Genomic DNA, 23824 nt, shown 5'->3' on the forward strand with positions numbered 1-23824 from the left:
AAATTAGCATGTCTGAACTCACAAAATAACCTCCATAATGGAAGTTGGGAAATGGTCCTGTGGTGCTGGCCTTGCCAGCGCCAGTGTTGTAAGAGGGCCCATGATACACAGTCCATGTAAAAGCCCCCGTGTGAAAGGACAAATCTCCCTAAAGAAACTCCTACCGCGGGATGACGGATCTGTTTGCCTTAAACTGGAAAAATCCAGGACCGATGATGCCAGGTAGCCTTTCTTTGAAGTCAGGGCAAATACAGGACAACTTTTTCTCCTCCTCCCACTGGCCCACTGGCCACCACTTGGTTTTGAGACCAAGTGCATTCAAACCCCAAAACCAAGAGCTGACAATGCACACTGCCTTTCCCGAATACCCCGCTCCCCCTCTGCTTTTGGCTAGCAGAACAGATTCGGAGCCATGCTCTCTGGAGCACAATTCGTTACTGCTCCGAACAGGCTGGGACTTGCTTTCAAAAGGCAGCTGGGCTTGGGGACCATGTTTCACTTCTTGACACCATTAATTGGGTTATGAGTCAGAGCTGTAATGAAGACAAGTTTTGGTGTCTCCTGAAACTGTCCTGGGAAATGCAAACGCACCAGCCCAAAAGCCACAGAGGGAGGGAGAACCGGACAGATCTGCTTTGTTTATCGGGCCCACACGGTCACCAGATAAATGGTCAGTGTCATGGGACGCCTCTGTGGACAGACCTACAGTTTTTTTCTGCAACTCCCGAGGCCCCGAGATGTCACAGTCCCTCACCCAGAGTGCCTCATTAGTAACAGGAGGAAGTGGGAGGAAGCACAAGTAGATTCAAAACAAGCTACAGAAGGAGACTTAGGGGAGAGAATATTCTGAGAGCCTAGATGGTGAAGGAGAGGCGAGACCTGGTGTCCCAGGCGAATCAGGCCACTGACTTTCAGGAGCGAGACCCACTCCCTCCGTCCATGAGGGCAGCAAAGGGAGAGCCAGCAGCAGTACCCCTTTCCCCAGAAGCAAACCTCAGAAGGTCTGAATCAAAATAATCGGCCTAGGCTGACCAATCTCACAGAGGGCCAATACGCATGCAACCCTGAATGTAGCCAAGTAGGCTGCATAAAACATGCAGCCTGACAAGTCCATCACCACAACTAATTCAAAAGTCCAATTGCATTTATAGGATTGTTGGCCTCTCTCATATATCCATGCATCTTTATCAGAAGACTTCATTTTGTCTCCCTGCCTTTCAGGTTATACATTTGCAGCTCCAGCTGCAATCTCACTAGGATTTTAAAATCCCCTGGTCTGTTGTATTGTTTACAACTAGCAGGGGGCTCTTTCTTTAGAGAGGATGCATTATGACCTCATCCACGGAAGTTACAACAGACACCATCGACAGATTCTCCCTAAAGTCCTTTGCTTCAGAGCAATTTCATAAATCCCAGCGTTTTACAAACCAAACTACACAAAGGCACAAGGGTGGGTTAAGACTAACTTTCTGAAACACAGACTTGGGAGCCTCCTGCAGGGGCCAGGAGGGGAGAGGGGTGCACTGCTGTTTGTACATGCACTGTGTCCTGCGGACTCCTGGGGACGTGAGAAAGCTGGGGGAGGAGACGGGCAGGTGGGTGAACCAGGCCTAAATGCTGCCCCAGGGAATCTGGGCAGCAGAGAGACAGGAGAGGGTCTGCGTCTTTGAAGCTGTGTATTTAGCGGTCCATTCTAAGTACTCGGGAGTCGGATCGCCCGGTTCTAATTCAGCTCCATTATCCATGTCCTTGGGCAAGTTCACCAACCATTCCTGCCTCCTTATCCTCTTTCATAAAATGGAGAGAATGAAAGCACCTGCCTCACAGGATAGATGTCAAGGGTAGAGGAAGTAAGACGTGTGGTGTGTGTAGAATGATGCCTGGCACAAAGTAACTGCTCAATACATGTTAGCTCTTATCACTAATATGACTTCTCCAAGCATGTAATCACGCTGACTTTGTTATCTCCGAGGAAATGGAAAGTTGCAGGCTCTGCCCCTGAACAGAACAGAACAGAACATTAACCCAAATAGGCCAAGCAATCTAACAATCTGGCAGCACCAAAATTGCCTGTTGCCTCCACTTTCTCAGTCAACACACGAAGTAGAGGCTTTCTTGTTGGAACTTTCAAAGACAATACCAGACGAGGCACACTGAGCAGCCTCACATTCTGCTGCCAACCTTGGAATCAGATAGAGTGCTTGGGACTGGACCATGGGCTCTGAACTCCGTTGCCTCTGGTAAGTCTCAATTAAGCCCTTCCTCACCTTTACCAAGCAGCAAGCTGCAAAATCTGAATGCATTTTCAGGCAACAAAAAGCTAAGGGTTTCCTGTTAACCTCAGTTGCTTATTAACCCTCCCATCCTGAGCACTGCAATCTCGCCTAATAACATGCTTATTTATCCCCAGCCTGTACACCCTTATTCAGAAACTGGCATCTTTCCACGTGAAGTTGCCATCCTGGGAACTTCCAGTGCCGAGGGTGACCCCACGAGACTGTTTCATCAAGTAACACTCCCCTGAGAAATCCAAGGATGGAACTCCAAACCCCGCCCCACCTTGCCCCCCATGGAGCTGTGAGTTAGAAATTCTTGTCACCAAATGTCATGCTCAAGTGTTGCTAGTGTTTTCATCTAAGTTGGTCTGAGCTGAGAATATTTCTGGGCTCACTTACTCTTAAAGACAACCCCAGTGTTTCACACTGAGATTAACACTCTTTGACACAGCACACAGTGCCAGAGTATAACATTTACAAGGGGAAAATAACTTGAAAGTGAAGGAGTCCAAAAAGGCATAATTACCCAAGGCAAACTGTTTTGTTCATTCAGTGATTACAGTGGTTTTAAAGCCTTATAATTTATCATAGTTCAGAACAGTTTAAATCTCAGTTGTGCTCCTCTGAGAAACCGAGACACTTCCCTTTCTTTATTCCTTCTGACAGGCTATTCTTTTAATATCATCTTAGTTCTAAGACGGCATAGACTGTAGCTTCCCTACATAACACACAGAAAGAAAGCAAGCTGACAGCGACAGACGTGCACCTTTGCATTAGGCTGCAATGCACAAATAACCAGAGAGTATAACAATTCCAAATGGGTGTAATTTCTTTCAGGTTCAAGTATCAGTTTGCTTGTTTTGCTGCTGCTAATCACCTCTTAAACAAACAATTGCTTTATCTATGTACTGTGCCTCATTTCACTTTCAAATTATGTGTGTGTTTTGCTCCTAACAGCTTATTATGATCTATAATTAACAATTTTGCTGAAAGCAGAGCCGTGTATTGAGGAGAGCCCACATGCTATCTGAGAAGTACTTGAAACAGGAGGCCTTTGTTTTCTTCACAAATTTGGCAAACAGAAGGTACCTCCTCTCTCTGCTGTGCATTGTCTTCTCCAGAAGTCCAGAAGTGTGCAGGCAGAAAATTAAAAGAAATATTTTGAACTCTGGCAGAACTTCAGTTTGCTATCTTTGAATAGCAAACTGAAATTCTCGAATAGCAAACAAATTCTCGAATTTGTCCACAACTGAGAATCACCTGGGGAGCTTTCACAGGAAACGCTCAGACCTAACCTCAGACCTATTAAGTCGGAATCTCCGGGGGCGGGCGCGGGCCTGAATACTAGTTAAAGCTCCCAGAGGATTATAAAGTACAGTCAAGAATGAGAATGACTGTGGCAAATTATTTAGTCTACTTGTCTAGGGTACCAGGAGCCCAGAGAAAAAGGTAACACAGGTAAGAATTAAATGGTTAAAAGCTGGATTTACTAGACTGCACTAAAACTTATTTTCCAAGTACATGAACATCTCCAATCTAAATGACTTGCAGAAGATTCTTTTGACCCACCTCTCAGCTTATACAAACTCACCAAGCAAGCAGCAAAGTTCCTTAAAAATTTCACCCTTGAAAGCAGGTCTTTGAGATAATGGAATGGAAAATCATTTGGGAACAGATTTCCTGGATGTATTCTTGAATAGACAACCTGCATTTCTCTTGTGGGTCAACCACTTTAGAACTTTCTCTGTGAGGCTTGACAAAGTTATTAAAGACACAGCTACTGAATTCTTGTGTTGAAAGGTCTGGGTACGGTTCTCCACTTTCACACAATCTGTTACATGGGAGGGAAACTAGTTTCTTTTATGCACATCAGAGAAGTTGGGTGCAAGCTTCAGTAGGAGTGAGCTGTCAAGAATTTTTAGACATAGGTATCTTTTTGCCTTTGTGATGCAGTCCTGAAGCCCTGCCAGGAGAGTTTCTTCTGGACCCAACACTGAAATATGCCAAATTTGTTCCCTGAGCTCTTCTCTACCCCTAGCACAACTCTCTCTGGAAACTGCTCCATCCTTTCTCTCTTATTCTCTTGGACTTAGTATCAGCTAGCTTCCTCTGATCAGCTCTTGTACATACACATTCAAATTCAAGGTGCTAATAAGGAATTCTAAAAGGATGAATTACCTATTGTACTTTATTTATTTATTTATTTATTTTGGCAACTTTCTCCTCTCATGCTTCTAAACAACTCTTTCTTTACCAAACACACACACACACACACACACCCCTCTGTTATATGATCCAGTGGTTTCCAAACATGGCTGGTCAATGGACTCAACCAGGGAGCTTTCTAAATATCATTTCCTCGGCCCTACTCCCTGATTCTGCTTCACTAGGTCTGGAATAAGGTCCAAGACTCTATATTTCTGGAAGCTTCCAAAGGGATGCTAATGATCACCCAAGTCTGGAAACTAGTCATCTGTTCCCTAGGAGAATACCAGGTCAGACTAAGGGAGAAAGGAAAGAGTCAATGGTGAGAGGTATTCAGAAGTAGGAAAGGATTTCTGGCACCTCTTCAAGTCCCTGGTGCAGTTCTGGCTGCACAGCAGCTGTCCAAGCATGTGCTGCAGGTGTGACACTGTTCAGAGAGTGAATGGCTTGAGGGTTTGCAATCTATCATCATCACTGTTCAAGTAGTTTTGGACCTGTCAAGGGACAGAGCTACCTTTGGCCATAATAAAGATTCTCATTTTCTAAATCCTACTCTCCATGCAATAACCGAGATAGCATATGCTATATCTGAGGGCCTGCTCCTCCAAAAAAAAACCTCCAATTAGAAGGTGAAGAGGACCTGAGGGCCTGGGAGGAAGGGAATATTGGTTAAGAAGGTTTATGAGAGGGTATAAAACACCAAGTACAAAAGAGACCTTACATTTAAAAACCAGTTTAACATAGAAACAGTTTCCCTTTCCTGATGGAGCAAGCAAGGACTTGCAACTCTTCTCAGTATCTCTCATTGGCTGGCTTGCCTCACAGTTTCTTCACGAAGAAAACACTGTGCAAGGCAAGAAATATTGTGACTTAAATTACATTCATGAGATTCTCTGATAAAAAAAAAATCAATGTGTCGGATCAATTTTTCTTAAACAAGTTCATCATACTCTAGAGTGATCAATAGGGAATGTTTTTCAGCCGCTTCCCAGCCTTCCCACTTCAGTAATTGCTAGAATTTCATATCGACAGGCCATAGGATGCTTTGAAGGCTGAATTGATCCATTAGCCTGTGGTGCTACAAAGCTGGGCCACAACAATAATGTGGTGTCCCCCCAGGGACCGGAGCTGAAATCAAACAGGAGGTAAGCCATTACATTATGCGTTTGACCCTGGAGGAGCCAGGCTCCAGCTTCTATTTGCAACCAGGAAAGGCACAAGAGGAAAAGGAATGGAGGACCCAGAAAGAGGATGGGACCAAGAAGAGAAAGCAGCAGAGGCGGGGAAGGAAGAAAATGTGGAGAGACCTACAGCCTGATTATGAATGGTCCCCATCGAAGAGGAAATGCTGTGTGGCCGGGTGAACCACATATGCTGGGCAGCTGCAGTCAAGAGAAAAATAAACTTGAAAGGACTCCAAATGGGAAGCTAAATGATGTTCATCAGTATCATTTTGGTTTTGAACCTTAGCTCATAGTTCTTCTTTAACAGTGATGTGAATAATTACCTCTGCCTGGGGCGAAGGAGAAAGGGAGAGTCCGAGAGTTCAGCCAAGGAGAGAGGGGCAAGGAGGACAGGGAAAATGGAGAAAACTCTTCTCTTTCGCCAAGAGGTAAAATGATTCATCTTGTAATCATTCCTGGACAGCTGTACTGAGCATTCATACAACCCAATAGCTCAGCAGGTTATAATAATAGGGATTATAATATAAAAAGCATCTCAGAGAAATCAAGGCTTGATTCACCAAAAAGAAGTCTTACCATATGGGGCCAGGTCATACTGCCTTTGCAGTACAAAGTCTAACTTTGGTAACAGGAAAATAAAACCTGACAGTCAGAATGTCTGCTAGTGAGAGACACTGATTTGCCTCTTACAAAGCCATAGTTAATCTATTAATCACGGAATTGTTCATTAGTTCTCCTACACACTACAGTTACGTGGCCTTCTCAGAAACCTGTTGGAAAGCAATGTCTGTGGAAAGCAAATTTGCACACGAGATGGAAATCGCCCACCACATGCTAATATGGTTAACCTGCAATTTTTATGTGGAAATTAGGTATGCCTTATTAAAACCCAAAGCCAGGGTTTTGCTGCTCTCAAATAGAAGCATATGTAGATCCCTGTAGCACAAGCATAGTTCTGAGTGACAGGCTGGCATACATGAGTTGCTGGGTCAGACCTCACCAGAGGATAAACTGATGTGTTCCATGCTGTCACACATTGCTTTCTGCATGCACTAGACATCCCAAAGGATGGTGACCTCCTTGGCAACTCACATGTTTTTCAGTTTCCATGCTAACCTTACCTAGTGAGCTCATGTGGGTATTTGCTCAGTGGGTTTCATAATCAGAATCTGGCCTCTATCTCAGGCAAATATAATTAATCTGTACACTCTCAGTAAACAGCGGCAGCATCATCTATGCAATTTTTTTTTTATCTAGGAAGTTAAATGTGGGAGAGATGAAATTACAAAAATGATGACTGTTTCAATAATAGGTTTTTTGAGTATGTTACTAGATAAATTCATTGACAGAATTAGATAGTATTGTGCAGTTGGCAATATATTTATTTATAGTGAATTATGGAAAATTAATATCTTACTTCTAGAAACAACCACAGTGGCCCACAGTGGCAGAGATATGGTGGCAATACCAATGTGATTTCTCACTTAGAGTGCCATGGACAAGCTTGCCACCTAAATGTCTGCTGTCAAGACACAGGGCTAATTCCTGCATAGGGCCAGAGACAGGCCATATTCCAGGCAGACTTCTGTGCTGCTCCTATCAAAATTTGATAGGAGTGATAGATAAGTCTCAGGAAATAAACATCATACACATTCTGTCTACCAACCAACTTCATCCAGATGACTGCGGAGATTTTATAAAATACATATCCCCAACGCCCACTTTCAAAACTTGTGATTTGTGAGATCTGAAGTGGGTTCTGGAATCTGTACTTTTTAAAAGTCTGTAGGTGACTCTGATGAACAGCCTGGGGTGGAAATCAGTAAGTCCCATCTGATGCCTTAGATGCTCTAAATCCTTACCCTGCAAAGCATACATGGACAGTGGCATATTAAAAATGCAGGCTCCCAGGCCCCACCCCAGACCTACTAAATCAGAATCTGCATTTAAGCAGGATCTCCAGGTATTCTGTGTGGTCAGGAAAGTTCAAGAAGCACTTCTCTCTAATTTGTGTGCATATCTTTTAAGTCATTTGAAGTTATCTACCCAGTGCTCATGAATTGCCAGCACCTTGCTTCATGAGGCAAAGAAACGCCTTCACTAAGTTATTGCATCAGATTTCAGTAAGTCTCATGACGAATGTTTGGTTTTTAGTAAAACCATTGTTTAAGGCATCATATATTGTTTAAGGTTGTCAAATGTCTCTTGGTTGAAAGACCTATGGAAGAAAACAATTTTTTTTAATGAAGAAAAAAAAGCTGGAAAGTAATACATGTTTGCATGAGAAAATACAAACAAACAAACAAAGCAAGCAAATAAAAGTGATCTATTATTCCACTATCCAAATATATTGTTGATATTTTGTTATGGAGTATGCATACATATTCCATGTGTATCATCATAAACATTTCCACGGAATGAAAAAATAATCATTTTCAACATGGGTTTTTTATGCCATTTTAAGATTCTATTATGTGAACACATACTACTTTATGAAATAGTGACATGGAATATTATTCCCTCGGTGTTTACTTCTAGTTACTTTTTTGCTGGTATAAACAATACTATAGCAAACATCCTGAACATCTGCATTTGGATTTGTATATCCCTGAAAATACTTTTAATATATGTCATATCTAAAAGATTTACTATTTCTCCTAAGGAACTGCTTAGTTAACATTTTTCCAGATGACAGTTACAGTAAATTGAGTTTCCCTTTTTGCTTTCACTGTCAGAAAAGTCAGAATTAAATGTAATGCTCAATTACACTAATTATACTAACCTAGATTCATAGATATACACATTATATGATTACACACTATATATAGATATTATCTATGTATTATATGTATTTTTATGAATTTGAAAATATGCACCTTCAATAAAATACATTAAATATTTTAGGGCAGTAAGGCACTTATCAATTTAAATCAAGGTAATTAGTGGTTTCAAAAGAAAAGTTTCCAAAATTGGCAGGGTTCCTGTTAATGCATGCTAACAAAATTACAGTTAAGTTAACAAACATACTGTTATTTAAATACCAAAAGAAATTTTCCTCCCCATTCTGTTATTAGGGGCTTATTTTTTTAGACCTTCAAGCAGTCCCCTATAAAATGCCTAAATCCATGTTAAATGAAAGACACGTTAAATTCAGAGCAAATTGCAGCAAAGGGGAAAGAGGTGAGTATAGGAAGAAGAAGAAAAGGAGTTAAAAGAAGAAACAAAAATGGCCCCAAGGGAGGCTTTGCCCAGACTAGAGCATCTACTTTGGCAGAGTCTCATAAAGTGGGTTATAGTACCATGACTTCAGAGTGAAATCAAGCTTTAATTCACTATAAATATAGATTACCACACAGGGAGTGGATTTCCTGCAAAGGGAAGTTTAGATTCACTCAGATTTAAATGCAAACAAGAGATGAGGTGAAGGAAGAGAAAGGAAGAATGTAAGAATTACTTCATCCATTGCCAGAATCGAAGATACATATGTAAAACACTGCTGGACAGTTTTGAATCTGATCCTATTCAAAATGATGAAGAGGGAGGAAGCAAGAAAAAGTAGGCAAGTGAGCAGTTCCCAGAACAACTCTGGACAGTTCTTAGGAGACCTGACCCAAAACTGTGTCTCACCAATAACTGGCTTAAGCCCAGTGGACAGAATCTGAAGCCTTTTGTAACGTTCTCTGCATTCTCAATCCCTTCTTGTTTGCAGTTTGTTAATGCTAGAAAAACTTCTAACTCAAGAATGGAGTAGATAACCTGAAAGCACAAAATAAACATGAGAAAAACTGACGTAAACCTTGAGGATACAGACCTTCTAAGCCTCAGAGCTCATGTTACTTCATCACAGACTGAAATCCGGCCTCATGAACAGAAAACCCCTTGAATATAGCCCTTTATTTGGGTCTCTTCTAGTTTAGAGAGAGAATAAATGGCTTTTATTTGGGGAGCGCCTTAACTCCAGAGCAAATTATTTTTGTCGTACAGTTCAACCAATGCAAGGAATTAATGTAAAAACATGTAAGCATCAGTCCACTTTCAAAGAAGTGAGAACAAAGCTGCTGCCCAGCTACCCTGGGACTGCAATTCTGTAGCCGAGTAAAATGGAATAATAGCTATAGTCCAGTGGTTCTCAGGGAGGGAACCCTGATGTGATAGGCAGAATCATGGCCCCCAAAGATGTCCCTGTCTGATTCCCAGAACCTACGAATATGCTGTTTCGTGGCAAGGCGGTATTAAAATTGCAGATGAAACTAAGGTTGCTAATCGGATGATCTTTTTTTTTTTTTTAAAGATTTTATTTATTTATTTGACAGAGAGAGAGATCACAAATAGGCAGAGAGACAGACAGAGAGAGAGGTGAGGAGAAGCAGGGTCCCTGCTGAGCAGAGAGCCCTATGCGGGACTCGATCCCAGGCCCCTGGGATCATGACCTGAGCCGAAGGTAGAGTCTTAACACACTGAGCCACCCAGGCGCCCCGCTAATCAGATGATCTTAAAATAGATTAAACTCAATGAGCTGAGTGGGTCCAATGTAATTACAAGTGTCATTTAACATGGGAGAGGAAGGCAACAGAGAGGTCAGTCAGAGAGAGATTTAAAGGAGCTGAACTGTTGGCTCTGAAGATGGAGGAAGAGGCCACATGCCATGGAATGCAGGCAGTTTCTAGAAGCTAGAAAAGGCAAAGAAATAATTTCTTCTCTAGAGCTTCCAGAAAGAACAAAGCTCTGTCAACAACTTGACTTTAGCTCAGTGAAACGCATTTCCAACTTATCTCCAGAACTTTAAGACAATAAATTTGTCACTAGGTTTGTAGTGATATGTTACAGTAGCAGATCTGGAAACTTATTAAAAATGCAAATTCTCAGGGCACCTGGGTGGCTCAGATCATGATCCCAGGGTCCTGGGATGGAGCCCTGCATCAGGCTCTCTGCTCAGCAGGGAGCCTGCTTCCTCCTCTCTCTCTCTCTCTACCTGCCTCTCTGCCTACATGTGATCTCTGTCAAATAAATAAATAAATCTTTTTTTTTTTAATGCAAATTCTCTGGCTCCACCCCAGACTTCCTGAATCAGAAATCTTTAGGGTGGGGCTCAAAAATGAGCATTTGATAAACCATGCAGATGATCATATTAAAGTTTGAGAATTACTGATTTAGTTCAATTCCCTCTGAAGCCCAAAACAGTAAACTGATATGCTAATAAGAGCCTCATTAGTGGCAGAACTGGAACTAGACCTAGATCTCCTATGTTTTTAAAAATATTTGTTATTTGTATATGCCCTTTTATGCATGTACTACTATTTCATCTAGACTCAGGTTTTTCCTCAGTAAAGCAAGACCAAGTGTGTATAACCTCTCATAGAGCCACTGTCAGCAAAAATTTAGGTAATATGTAAGTCAAAATGCTTTAAATGGAATAAGCTGTTATTCAGAAAAAGTTATTCTTACTACACAGTAATATTACAATGAATGTACTGTGTGCCCAGCAAGTTATTCTATTTTTTGTGTGTGTGCTAATATAATCACTCACACAGATATGGGCACATGACCCATGCCTAGCCAAATAATACCCTATTCCCCTGGACTGTGTTAGGGGAGGATCAGATGACCCAACAGGGCCAGACGGTGTCCCTCACTGGAACTGTCATATGCACGATTGGCCAGAGAAGCCCTTTCCACTGTTTGTTAAACCCTGGCATTTAGAGAAATTCTATCTGCAGAACAAAGTCAACTATAGAGATGAGGGACAGATGAATGAATGGAGAAATAGATGCATGCATGCACAGAGGAATAGAGAGATGAAGATGGTAGAAAGAGACAGAAAAAAGACACCTGAAGTCAACTACTTAGTGCCAGTTCTTGAGATCCTGGATCCTATGCTATAATTTCAGTCTTATAAGCTGTATACTATTGCCTTCCAAGCTTTGTGAGCCTTTTTGCTTAAACTGTTGAAATTGAGTTTCTGTCACCTGTTGCCCAAAGAGTTGTAAATAAGTGTAGCATTCCTTTTAGATATAATACTATTCTTCACAACACAGTATCGCCTTTCACACCGACAATTCTTTTCATCAGCACTCAGTAGCAGTTTCAAATCTGAACTTCCACCACCTTTGGAAAACAACCCTCTGGGGATCAATTTCCAAGCTTCCGGGCATCTTGTGGAAGTCCCCTTACTAACCACTTCCACTCCCCAATGTTCTCACTAGTCTTCCCTTTAACTGCATAATCAGTTTCCCTAGTCAACAGCTCAATGGTGTGGGGGGACCAAGCCTTGCAAAAGATTTTTCTCTATCCCCTTACGACTTCCACTTATGAACACTTCCACAATTCCCAGCAATATCTATATAAGTGTATCTACAAATTCTCCTTGAAAATTCACTTTGCATCCCGTCCTCATAAAGTTCCCCTGGGCCTTCTAGGTTAAGAGAAGTATGAATAAGAGTCATGGCTCTCCTATATCATTAGTTGACTCAAGCCAGATGTTACCTGAAACAAGCTATGATAATGCTTGGATGTTTCTCTAGTGTGTATGAAATGAGATTATGGTTTGGAGACTAAGCCCAGTTGGGCAAGTGCTCATGCAACAGAGGTCAGAGGACTCTTGACTGATATGGAACAAAGTGAGTTTAGAAATAATTTTCCTATTGCCCCAAAGGATGTTTCTAGTAGAAACAAGAAAGGGAGGGAGGGAGGGAGGAAGCGAGAAATGGAGAGAGGGAAAAAGAGAGAGAAAGGAAGGAAGGAAACGAAGATAGGAGGAAGGGAGGAAGGAAGAAAGCCAAACACAGAAGAAAGGGAATGAAGAAGGCTGATTTTTAAAAAAAATTTTAGATCCTGAATAAAAGAAAACAACCTTATAGACGTAGAACATTTTCAGGGATAATAAGGAGTTTCACATTTTAAGGTGGACTCTAGGAAAAGTTAAATCCACCAAAAACTTAAAAATAAATATGCCATATAGAATGGTGTAGTATAACACACCTACCTTCTAGATTGAAGCCAGCATTTGCAAGTAAGTAGCCAAGATCATGCCACAGAGAAAGAAATTCCTATTGAGCTATCTCTCTTTATAATCCATGTTCTAGAAGGCAACAAAAGCTTTCCCAAATCCAGGGAAAACATAAGTCTTTTTTTTATCATCTACATTTCCCAAACACTCTCCTTGGACCTAACGAACACCTGTGCCTGCCACATGTCTGGGTTCCCCTCAGCAGGCTGTATCATCAAGAAGCCTTCTTCCATTACAAGCCTGTCTTTAAAATATGGTTTCTAAGTCCTGTGGGCTAATTAAGCACAGCTGGGTCTACATCGGCCTCACTCAAGTGTGACGATTAAGCTGGCAAGAAAAAAATCAATCATCATTAATCACTAAATCCATGTAGTGACTTCTAGAGGTGCTAAATGGGTTGAGCAGGGCAATGGTGATGCTTTTCATTGAGCGACCAAATGGTTAAAGTGAGAAAGAGCATGCATTCCTCCCAGAATGGGTGGGAACGTCAGAAACTCATGTGTTTACAGAACAGGGAAATCTAGGTAAAGTGGGAATAAAGTGTTTATAATTTCCTGTACATTGCACTCCCTTCAATTTTGGCTGTTTGGGCCAGGGGAAATGAATATAACTATTGCCACCACTTGTTATCACCTGAATGGTACCTCTGTTAGAGTTTAAGATATCTCTTTTAGTGCGAATATATATATTCACTTGTAAAGTGTTTTCATTGAGCAGACTTTTTTTCCTTTTATTGGACTATTCCCTACAGCCCTTTGCCTTATGATGCATTGAGAGTTTATGTCTTCTCTGAATATACTCTTTACTGAAGCATTCAGTGTAAAGGAGTCTGGTTTATGCCATGCCCATTTAATTTAGCAAAACCATTCTCCTCTTTGAGGAAGGTGGCACAAAGGTTTCAGATCTGCATGTGGAGAACAATTAGCACTAACATTATTATTGCTTTGTATAACTTTTTGTTTTAGGGTTGTTTTCTTGTGTTTAATTCCCTTCTATTTCAGTGGCCAAAGAGGCTGACTTCAGAAGCTGTGGAAATATTTTATTGTGCTTACAATGAAAATAGGAGTCCTGTCTCTGGTTTCATTACTGGACGTTAGTTTAGAAACCATTTGCCCTATGTCCTGTGAAAGAGAATACAAGTCAGGGTGTGCCTATTTCCCAATAGTAAAGCAAGTCCTGTATTCTTTCTGGTACAAAATGAATGCAGGGATTAATTTAAGCAACAACAAATTGCACACTGCCTCTCCCACACTCTAGCTAATGACAAGTATCTGTGCTGGGAACTCATTTGCAGGCCAGTTGGAAAAGCAAGTGGCATTATAACAGAAAAACAGCCATAGGCAGCTGAGGCAATTTTCACATCTGCCTCCTGAAACTTAAGGATATGTGTCTACTCTAAACTTACCATATCTTTTTTCTGTCCTTGGGTTTGTGTTTGAGGATTCTTGGAGAATTAGCATGGAAAAAGGTAGGCTATAAATCCCACTTCTTGTCACCAACCCTCTGGACCTTCTTCTTTTCTTTCCTTCTTTTTTTAGATTTATTTATTTATCTTAGAGACAGAGGGGGGTAGAGAGAGAGAATGGGAGCTTGAGCAGGGGGAGGGGCAGAGGGAGAGAGAGAATCTCAAGCACTGAGCATGCAGCCCGACGTGGGGCTCAATCTTAAGACCCTGAGACCATGACCAAGCCAAAACCAAAAGTCAGACGCTTAACAGACTGAGCCACCCAGGCACCCCTGCACCTTCTTTCTTTCAATCCTAGTGCATGATCACCCTCCTCAATGGAGAGTAAAAACTGGAATTTGGAACTGCTTAAGGAAAAAAGAAAACCCTAACATCTAAGGTTAAATTTCCTTCTCTTCTTTTAAAGTTGGAATAGCATATGGAGAAAATGCAAGGTGTGACCTTTTTAGGTCTCCATTCCCCTTTACCCTTCTGGAAGCAAGAAATTTAGAGACAATGAGCACAATGGGAAAGAGGGTGGTGAAGGACCAGACTGAGACTGAGATGGAAGAAGAGAAGCAAAAGTGCCAGGAAGAGATGGAGATAAGGAGCAGGGAGGCTGGAAAAAAGACAGAAAAGAAAAGGCCTGGACAAAATCATAAAGGAAGCCAAAGTGGTTTACAGTTTCTCCATTTTCTATATGGAGCTCTCATTGCTCTCAGCAATGCTCAGTTCCGTGCCCAGCAGTCTCCTCCCACCCGCCCACGCCTACTGGGTGGGACACCACTGCCCCTTGCTCTCAGAAATTCTGTCCACATCACCAGACTGAATTCTTAAGGTCTACTTGACCCCTCTGTGAGCTCCAGGGCCTCTAGCACTGTGAGGACACAAGTACTTAATAATACTCACTGGAAAAACAAAAACAAAACATACAACTAGACAATGAGAACTGGTGGATTATTACTATTTAACTTTAGAAGAATAAATATGAATATTTTTATACCTTCCTGATCTCAATGACCGATTTCCCTGTTAAAAATCATAGGTATTTGGCAGGCCCTAGAGTAGATATCAGTTGTCAGTCTTTAGGAAGATCTTCAGTTTCTACCAAGGCAGTGATCTAACTCACCAGCTCTAGAGGAAAGAAGGAAAGGCAACAAAAGCTCGACTTACATGATGGTAGGTGGTTAATTCTGGGCTGGTGTGTACACACACACACCATACAGTTCTCACCTAACACACTGGGTTGATGTCATAAATTTAAAAGCTGTGTTACTGAAAGTTTTAAACACCCTGGGACTGCTAACACCCACGCTGTCAGTCATGTAGTGTGAATGGTTCCTGCACCTGTTTTGATAAAGAGGGAATGGGAAGGCAAGTACTATCAATCTAATCAGGAGTCAAAGAGTAAGAGGTTAGGACTCAGACAGAAGAAAAATGTTCAGATGCCCCTCAGGCAAGTTGTACAGGTATGATTCTCTAGACTAGGAAATCATTGGCTGGTTAAAGCAGACACTCACCCAAAACCTGTGAGGCTGACACTCACTCAATCACTCAGAACGGCTGTTTTAAGTCTCGTGAACACGATGCCTCTGTGTTTCTGGCAATGCAGGTGACCCACACGAAGAGGGCCAGCTGTGTCAAAAAGCCGTTTCACCATCTGAACCTATGTTCTCCATGAGCAGGTTTTGCCAACAAACTCATCTCCCAGGGCCTAAGCCTCGCACAATGCAAGCAGACACTGAGAAGAAGGAAGTGTAGGCCGTGAGTAAGCAAAAGCAGGAGAGAGTGATCATGGATGTCAGCCAGACCAGGTTTCCTGAATGAAACACCACCAAGCTCCCAGCATCCAAAAGAGGGAAAGCACAGATGAAAAAAAGACTCACACAGGCACATACCCAGAGAACAAGAACTGCTCGGCAGAAAAAGAACTTCTAAGTGAGCACAGGTGGCTAGTAGGAAAGTCAACTGAGGCTGAAGATAGGAACCCAAAGTCCTCCAGAGATGTGCAGTAAGCCACCAGGTCCGACCACCAACAGCTCCAGCTCCTAGCTGGTAGAAGAATCCTCCAACTAACAAGGAAGAAGAGAGCAGCATGGCTGAAGCATCCAAACCAGATGCTGTTTTCAAAAATCCACCCCCTCTGCCTTCCTTGGGTGAGAACTGGAGGGTGCTGACCAGTGATATGAATGCTCAGATAGACAAGTGTAACAGGAAGTGTAACAGTTTGTTCATACTGCATTTGTCAACAGGGGCCTCATAGGACAGGATACCAAAGCTTGTATGAGATACAGCCCCTCACACACAGAATTTACAGTGGCAATGCAGGAGAATCTGTTCCACAAGTCTTGACTCAGCTACCTACTTTGAGATGAATAAAAGGGATGAGAAAGTAGAAGGAAAGGATTGGTAAAGGGGTTTGGTTTGGGGTTTTTTTGTTGTTGTTGTTTGGTTTTGTTTTAGAAGAAAGCTGTGCCCTGCAGTGAACCCTCATCACAAGGGGACCCCCTTGCACAGCCCAGGAACACCTTTCCAATTGCATTCTATGTGTTCCAGTGTTCCAGAAGCTGTTGAGATACCCTGGATGAGTACAAACACTATTCCCAGAATTGTACACAGCCACAGCCTGGTGCCGCCATACCACCTGCCCTTTAGGAGCAAAGATGGGGAATGTTGCCTTCACTACACATTCTAAGGAGAATATCTGCACAGGTTCACTTCAGAGAGCTTTGAAATGGATTGCCTGTCACTGAGACCCCAAAAGAACTGATGCCTAATTCATTCCTCAGGAAGACAGAGCAGACAGTGGACTGTGACCTGATTCTAGACCACAAAATAAAAGGGTAAGGAGAGAGGTCACTGTTTTGATGGCAAGGCCAGAAATGCACAGCAGCATGGATCCATCAGCAAATTGTGTTCACTGCAGTGGGGTGGTGGGAGGAAGTGTTGAGGAGCACATGATTCTTGTGGGCCATACAGGAGAGCAAGCTTACACAGGAACTCAGAATATGCTCACTTAAAATAAGAAAGCATCTGTCTAGGCCAAAAGGACTATGGAAGAGAAGGGTAGCAAGACCCTCCAAAGTCCCTGCAAAATGTACCAGAGACCACTTGGAGCCTCTGCAGGCCCAGAAGGCAGAAAACACTGGCCTAGGAGAAACTGTCCTACTGTTTACATCTTCTTCCTACTCTGTATCCCTCTTCCCTAGCAAAACCAAAGCTAGCTAGTGGTGAAAAGGTGAGCCTAGAGAGAAGAAAGGGATAAGCCAAAAGGCTCCCCTTTACTACTGCAGGCCTGGCAGGGAAAAGAAAGATTTATTTGTTTGCTACTGCTGTGTAACAAATTACTACAATCTTAGCAGCTTACAACAACATCCACTTACTACCTCACAGTTCTATAGGCCAGAAGTCCAGCATGGCTTGGTTAGTTTCTCTACTTAGGTCTGACAAGACTGAAATCAAAGTGTTGGCTGGCTAGGTTCTTATCTTGAGGCTTGAAAAAGGAATCCACTACCAAACTCATTAAGTTATTGGCAGAAATCAGTTTTATGTGGCTATACATTTGAGATCTCCACTTCTCAGCTACTTATGGGTCTCCAGTCCTTGTATGTGGCCCCAAAGACACCAGAAGCACATGGAATGCCTCTTGGGCTTTAGAATCTCTCTGACTTCCCCTTCTACTACCAGGAAGAAAAAACTTTGCTTTTAAAGGCAGCATGTGATTAGATTTGGTCCACCAAGATAATCTCCTAAGTATCTTAAAAGTATGTGTCATAATTTTGACACATGAAGTAACACAAATCATAGTAAGAGTGGTATCTCATCATATTCCCAGATCTCACCCACCCTCAAAAGAAAAGGCATTATATAATACTCAGGATCACTGGAGGTTATTCTTAGAAATTTACCTACCAAAAACAAGTCAGATTGGAAGTTACAATTGCTCCTCAGTTCTGAATATTCAAATTACTAAATCAAGGGACTGTCTGTAACACCGAGGAATGGTGGAACTGTCAGTTAGTGAAGAATAAACAGAAAAGTAAATGCGGGAGTTTTCATCAGGGGGAAGAGGTAAGACAGGGAGATTATCACCAGTGAATAAACGTGAAGGACAGTGGGATGCAGCATGAAGTGTTTTGTTTGCATCCTGAGCTGTACTTGCTGGACAGTTTACTCAAGGATCATAACCCCCGAGAAAGGCTGGGCTGAATCAAACCAAAATGATGTGTCCTAAGGATGGTAAGACCAGAGAGGGACAAGAAAAGCGGAAGTAAAGTGAAGTTCTCTGCTACAAAGAGAAGATCCCAATTACTAGAAAAAGAATTTGGGGTTGATCTTCATATACCACAGGGGAAACACAGTTATGTCAAAGGATCCCTGGGGTATATGCCAACAGAGTGTTGGCCCCAGTTCTACCCTATCACTTAGATTATAAACTTGGACAAGACTCTATCTCCCCAAACCTCAGTGTCCTACCAGGGGAATATCCTACTAATGTATGGAATAGGGTGGCATAAACCCTAAAACAGAGTGTGCAAACCAGAAGCCCATCTGCTCTGATAGGCCCACAGATGTGTTTTGTTTGGCCCTTGCAGTGTTTTTAAAAATATAATATGATAACTTTTAATGCCAACATTGTAAAAACAGCAACAACAACAACAACAACAGTGGATTTCCATTTAAAAAGAAAAAAAAGGGGCTCCTGCCTGAGTGGCTCAGTTGGTTAAAGCCTATGCCTTTAGCTCAAGTCATGGTCCTGGAATCCTGGGATTGAGCCCCATGTCAGGTTCTCTGCTCAGCAGAGAGCCTGTTTCTCCCTCTCTCTCTCTGCCTGCCTCTCTGCCTTACTTGTGATTTCTGTGTGTCAAATAAATAAATAAAATCTTAAAAAAAAAAAAAATCCAGTTTTCAGCTTCTCTGGAAAAACCACAAGATCTGGAAACACCAGGCCTGCTTCCCGCGTGGTGGCAATTCTGCACTCTCCGCAGCCCTGTGTCAGCTCTGTCCTCAGATTCAGGCATGGGAGTGAGGTTCCCCACCGTCCCCACCACGCAGGCTTCACACTTCAATCGTCTGAGACCTCGCTGTGCCCCATTGGCATCCACATGTTTCATATTGCTCTAATGCATTACACAAGTGTTAGCTGTTATTACCTGTAAAATGAGGTCACTGGAATGGATGATCTACTTCCGCTCGGAGAGGCCGTAATTTGAGTCCATAAGATGGGTTCATCAGTCACGTTTCCCACAAAGGGGTAAATTGAACACCTAAAACCAAGGGTGGTCCATGTCCCCTGTGTGTGGTATGAAGGCTATAAAATGCTCTGAAAATTGGGCATTTGTAGTGGGAGTTGCAGAAAGACTTCAATAAACTGCATATGTAGTTTTCCACTGGGCAATATTTAGGCACTGACTTCTTTAAAAGCAAACAGAAAATGGAGATGAGGCAAGGACAAAGTTACCATGGATTCTAAGAGACAGGCACAGGCCTCCAGGAGAAGAGGAGATTCAGGAAAAATAAACATTCACCATAAGAGAGCTAATACCAAATGGTTCGTCCAGAGAAAAGAGCCAAGAGTTTATAGTACTTTGGGGTTTGTTTTATTTCTCCTCCACCCCCCACCCAACAAGATATAAATCAATCTATTTAGGTAGGGATGGTTGAGAGAACACATTTTATTGCAATGGATAATTTCCCAAGAGAGAGGATCACTGTGTTTCATTTCTAATGTTTTTTTTTTCTCTTTGGGTTTTGTGAAACCCCACAAGTTTATGAAAAGTTTGTCCAGATGAGGACACAGAACTTAGCAAACTATTCCCATTTTTAATTCTCATAAAAGTGGAAACGCATACCCATGCTCAGACACACACAGCACTAGAAACCCGGAAAACTCATCGAGTGCCAAGCACTTCTGGTACCCTAAGGATATATATATATTTTGGTAGCCCGAGGCTGCCAGAAACTTTGCCTGCTGAATGAATTATAGAACAGGAAGCAGATGGGCTGTGTATATGAAACAACCACTATCTGGCATGATGTGCTGTGCAATTTGGCTGCAAAGATTAAATTGAGCTATTGAATGTTTAATACACTATGCATAACAAATACAGCCAGAGCCACAAAACAGCATAAATTACAGAATTGGTATTCACACGGCCTTTCCCAGGAATCAATACACTGCCACCGCTCATAAGAGTCTGTTGTTTAATACACATAAAGAAGAGAAGAATTCTTCTATTAAAATGAGTTATCTGGGCTATTTACCAAAGGCAGTGATTTAGCAGTGGTAAAGTCTATGTAGTGCTGTTGAATGCAGATGATAATACTTCTTGTCCTTGTCTGCCTGTTTCATTGCGCCTATCAGTTGCTGGGGCTTGGAGTCCCTTGGGTACATTAGCAGTCAGCCCAGGAAGTGTGTTTAAGTAATGGACATAATGTTCACATTTGCTAGACCAGCCTTCTCCCTAATCATGAATTATTCTTCCCCAAGGCTCAATTGGAACATTACTTTAGAAGCAGAAGATTTAATCCTTTTCAGCTGATTGGAGGGAATGATTACAGTATTATTTTCTTGTACAGGCTGTCTCCAGTGAAGGTGCCTTTTTCTGTCCCCATCTTTAATAGGCAGCAATCTTTATTTCCCTGGAGGGAAATGGCAATGAATTCGAAATGGGATAAATCTTCAGGAATGCAAGGTGCTGAAGCTGTAGATCACTGCTGGTTAGTTAATTAGCTTAGCCCTCACTTGCTTCATCTCCAAGATAGAACACCTTGTAACAAGGGGAAGCAGTGGGTGGGTGGGTGGGTAGGTGGGTGGAATGGGAGAGTGGAGGAACCAGCTGTAGGCGGATAAATAATCAGATGCCTTAAAGCAACAACGCCCCTGCGGATTTCCTTCTGTGTAAATGTTCGGTTCTGGATCTTTGATTCTCACTTGCTACAATCACTAAAATAAGCAGTACTTGTCCATTCTGACTTTTAAGGGCAATTCAAGTCACTGAAAGGGATTGCATCTTTATCTAGTAGAGACAGTTAAAGCAGAATAAGGCAGAACACCGTAGAAGATGAGGTTGAAGAAGATTGGAGTTGTCGCCCTATAATGTTATTTATATACAGGGCTGGCCCCAGACTAAGTCCTGGGAGAGAAAAAAAAAATGTGTTTGAACATTCCTGGTGAGTGCTCTTGAAACACTGCTGCACAGAGAAGTGATAAATAACAATTGACTCAGGGTGTTTTTTTTTTTTTTTTTAATTTTCATGATTAATGTTTCCGGGCGGGGGGATGTGGCTTAGAAATTAATTACCTTGGGTTGGAAGAGCAAAGCCTTGGATGTGATGTTGTCTTCCTGTCCCAGACCCTTCTGATGGAAAGGCCACATTGACCAACTTTCCATCCCCCCCCCCGAATTTGGTTTTATGGGGAGCCCCTAACACATTCCCTTCACCCACCACCAATTTTCTGTTTTCTTCTTATATAAATAACAAAGAAAGAAGCACATCAAACCTAAAGAGATCAACTGAATTATAACGAAGTCCTTGACGGCTAACACGTCTTGCATCTGATTTAAAGCAGGAAGCCCCCATGTCTAGCTGCCTCTGATCCATTTAGAATAAAACAAGGTCATGCTGCCTTGGCCCTGATTATAAATATATTACGTTTAAGTGATGAATGCCGCATTCATGAGGAGCAGGAGATCAAAAGTGCCTGAGGCTGGTGCTTTTCAATCTCTCCTCAGTGCCGAGTCAGAGACTTAAAATAAACATGCTGTTAAATGAATGTTTCAGAATCCATGTACAGAGGCACAGGGATGACTTTGTTTCTAAGGCAGAACATAATGGGAGAGAAGAGGCCATGTTAGAGCTTCTCAGAAAATGGGAAGAAAATTTCCCTCTGTTGGCTTCACCCAGGCCCCCTCTGTCCCCCTCAGCCTATTATTCTAAGCCACCAAGAGAGGCAGGAAAGGTCACATTTCTTCATATCAAAGGGAAAGATGGCACGATGTGCCTGTTTTCTATAGATGTACTCACTCCTTGAATTCTTCCATTTTCCACGAACAGTGACACTAGCTCCCCCACAGCTCCACAGATCCTAGAATGACAGGGCTGGTGGAGGAACTCCAGAAAGAGTCACTGCGATCAACCCTCTTGTTTAAAGAGGACAAGAAGCTATTTTAAGGGCACACAGCTGGGAAACAGCTTATCTGGGAATGTGACCCACCGATGCCAGTGCCACGTCTATCTATAGGAAACAAACTGCCCACCTACCATCACATCACCTCAGTCAAGGCACTTCAGTCTACTCTCAAGACTCCCCGACTCCTCTGAATTCAAAAGGCCCCAAGCCTTGGTAAAGGACCACCAGCAATTCCTCTCCTTCCCGTGTCATCCCTTTCAATTCACTGACCAAATCAATGTTGACTGAGTACCTATTTGCCCTTCTCAACAGCTGAGTTCCAAGCAGAACTGTATTTCTTGTCCCAGATTCCTTTAGCTGTCTGACCCACTTTTTTTTTTCTTTCATTTTTCTTCCATCAGTTTCTGGCTCAGGAAATTAGTATTTTCCCCAAAACCAACATTTACATATAATATCATATGTTTTTATTCTGCTATGGCAGGGATAGGAATAATTATATGCTACATATAATTACAATAATGCTGACAGCTTTCGGCTTTTCTTTCTCTCCCTCTCCTTCCAGAAGACAACACAGTTCAGAGAAATGGCCAGAGCCACAGAAAGCAAGAGGCGCCAGAGAAACACAGGCAGCTGTGTGAAGAGGAATGACCTCAAAGTAAAGGAGTCAGTAGAACTACGTCCTAATCCAGTTGTAGCCAAGACCACTTGCTTGACCTTGGTTGAGCCTCTCAAACCCCTCTAGGCCTTGAGGTTTTTTTTAATGTGAAATATGAGGGCTTTAACTTGGGTCCCTGACTGCTCTATATCTCTATGGTCCTGGTTGCCCCCAAAACATTAATTAGATTTTACATCATTTGATTTCATTTCCGGACATTTACAATTCTCTGAGTAATGGGGAACATTCACAGCCCAATTACTTTCCCAAGCTCATCGAAATTTAATTTGCAGCGTGCAGTGACACACAGCCTGAGTTTGACTAGGAAGTCAGCAAAGCCACACCAGTGATTTACACAAGGCTCCCTGCCTACAAAATTTACCATCAGGGATGTCTAATGAAATTTTTTTCTCATGTAAACATACAGCTTTCACATCTACTGGAGTTGGAGCAGATGAGCTTCCCAGGACAGAATGTACTAGACAATACACTCCTTTTCACATAATGAGCTCAGGAAATTCTGCTGTGAAATGAAGGGTCTTGGAGTTATTGTAATGCTTCATAAATGAGAACTCTATCTCTTTCAGAACTTCACAATGTTATTTGCATGTTAAAAACACCTGACCCCAAGAGGCTGCATTTATTCCACTACACCTTTAAGAATACTATGACCTCTACATTTACATTTAAATAAAACCTGTGCATTTTTCGCTCTCATTCTACTGTACAGTTTTGGGGAGGAGGGCATTTTGACATGAAATTAATGTGATTTTTAGGAGTCAGGAAATATTATTGGAACTTAGGAGTTACGAATGCAACCATCATTAAATTGCTGGATCAAAAACATTTTCTTCTTCCTGGCACTGTTTATAAACTCATACGCTATATTTATACTGTCCAATATGGTAGCCATGAGCCAC

The 23824-nt window shown here is 42.1% G+C and overlaps 1 long non-coding RNA gene across 1 annotated transcript; it reads left to right on the top strand.

Moving 5' to 3' along the window:
* The first annotated feature begins 2137 nt into the window (after nucleotides 1-2137).
* On the top strand, nucleotides 2138-23557 carry LOC309847018. The gene is made up of 3 exons (XR_014302265.1): nucleotides 2138-2240; nucleotides 2411-2577; nucleotides 22812-23557. It is a non-coding gene; the product is annotated as an uncharacterized lncRNA (long non-coding RNA).
* The last annotated feature ends 267 nt before the right edge of the window (nucleotides 23558-23824 follow it).

Source organism: Mustela nivalis (genome assembly GCF_964662115.1).
Source record: "Mustela nivalis genome assembly, chromosome: 13".
Classification (NCBI taxonomy): Eukaryota; Metazoa; Chordata; class Mammalia; order Carnivora; family Mustelidae; genus Mustela; species Mustela nivalis.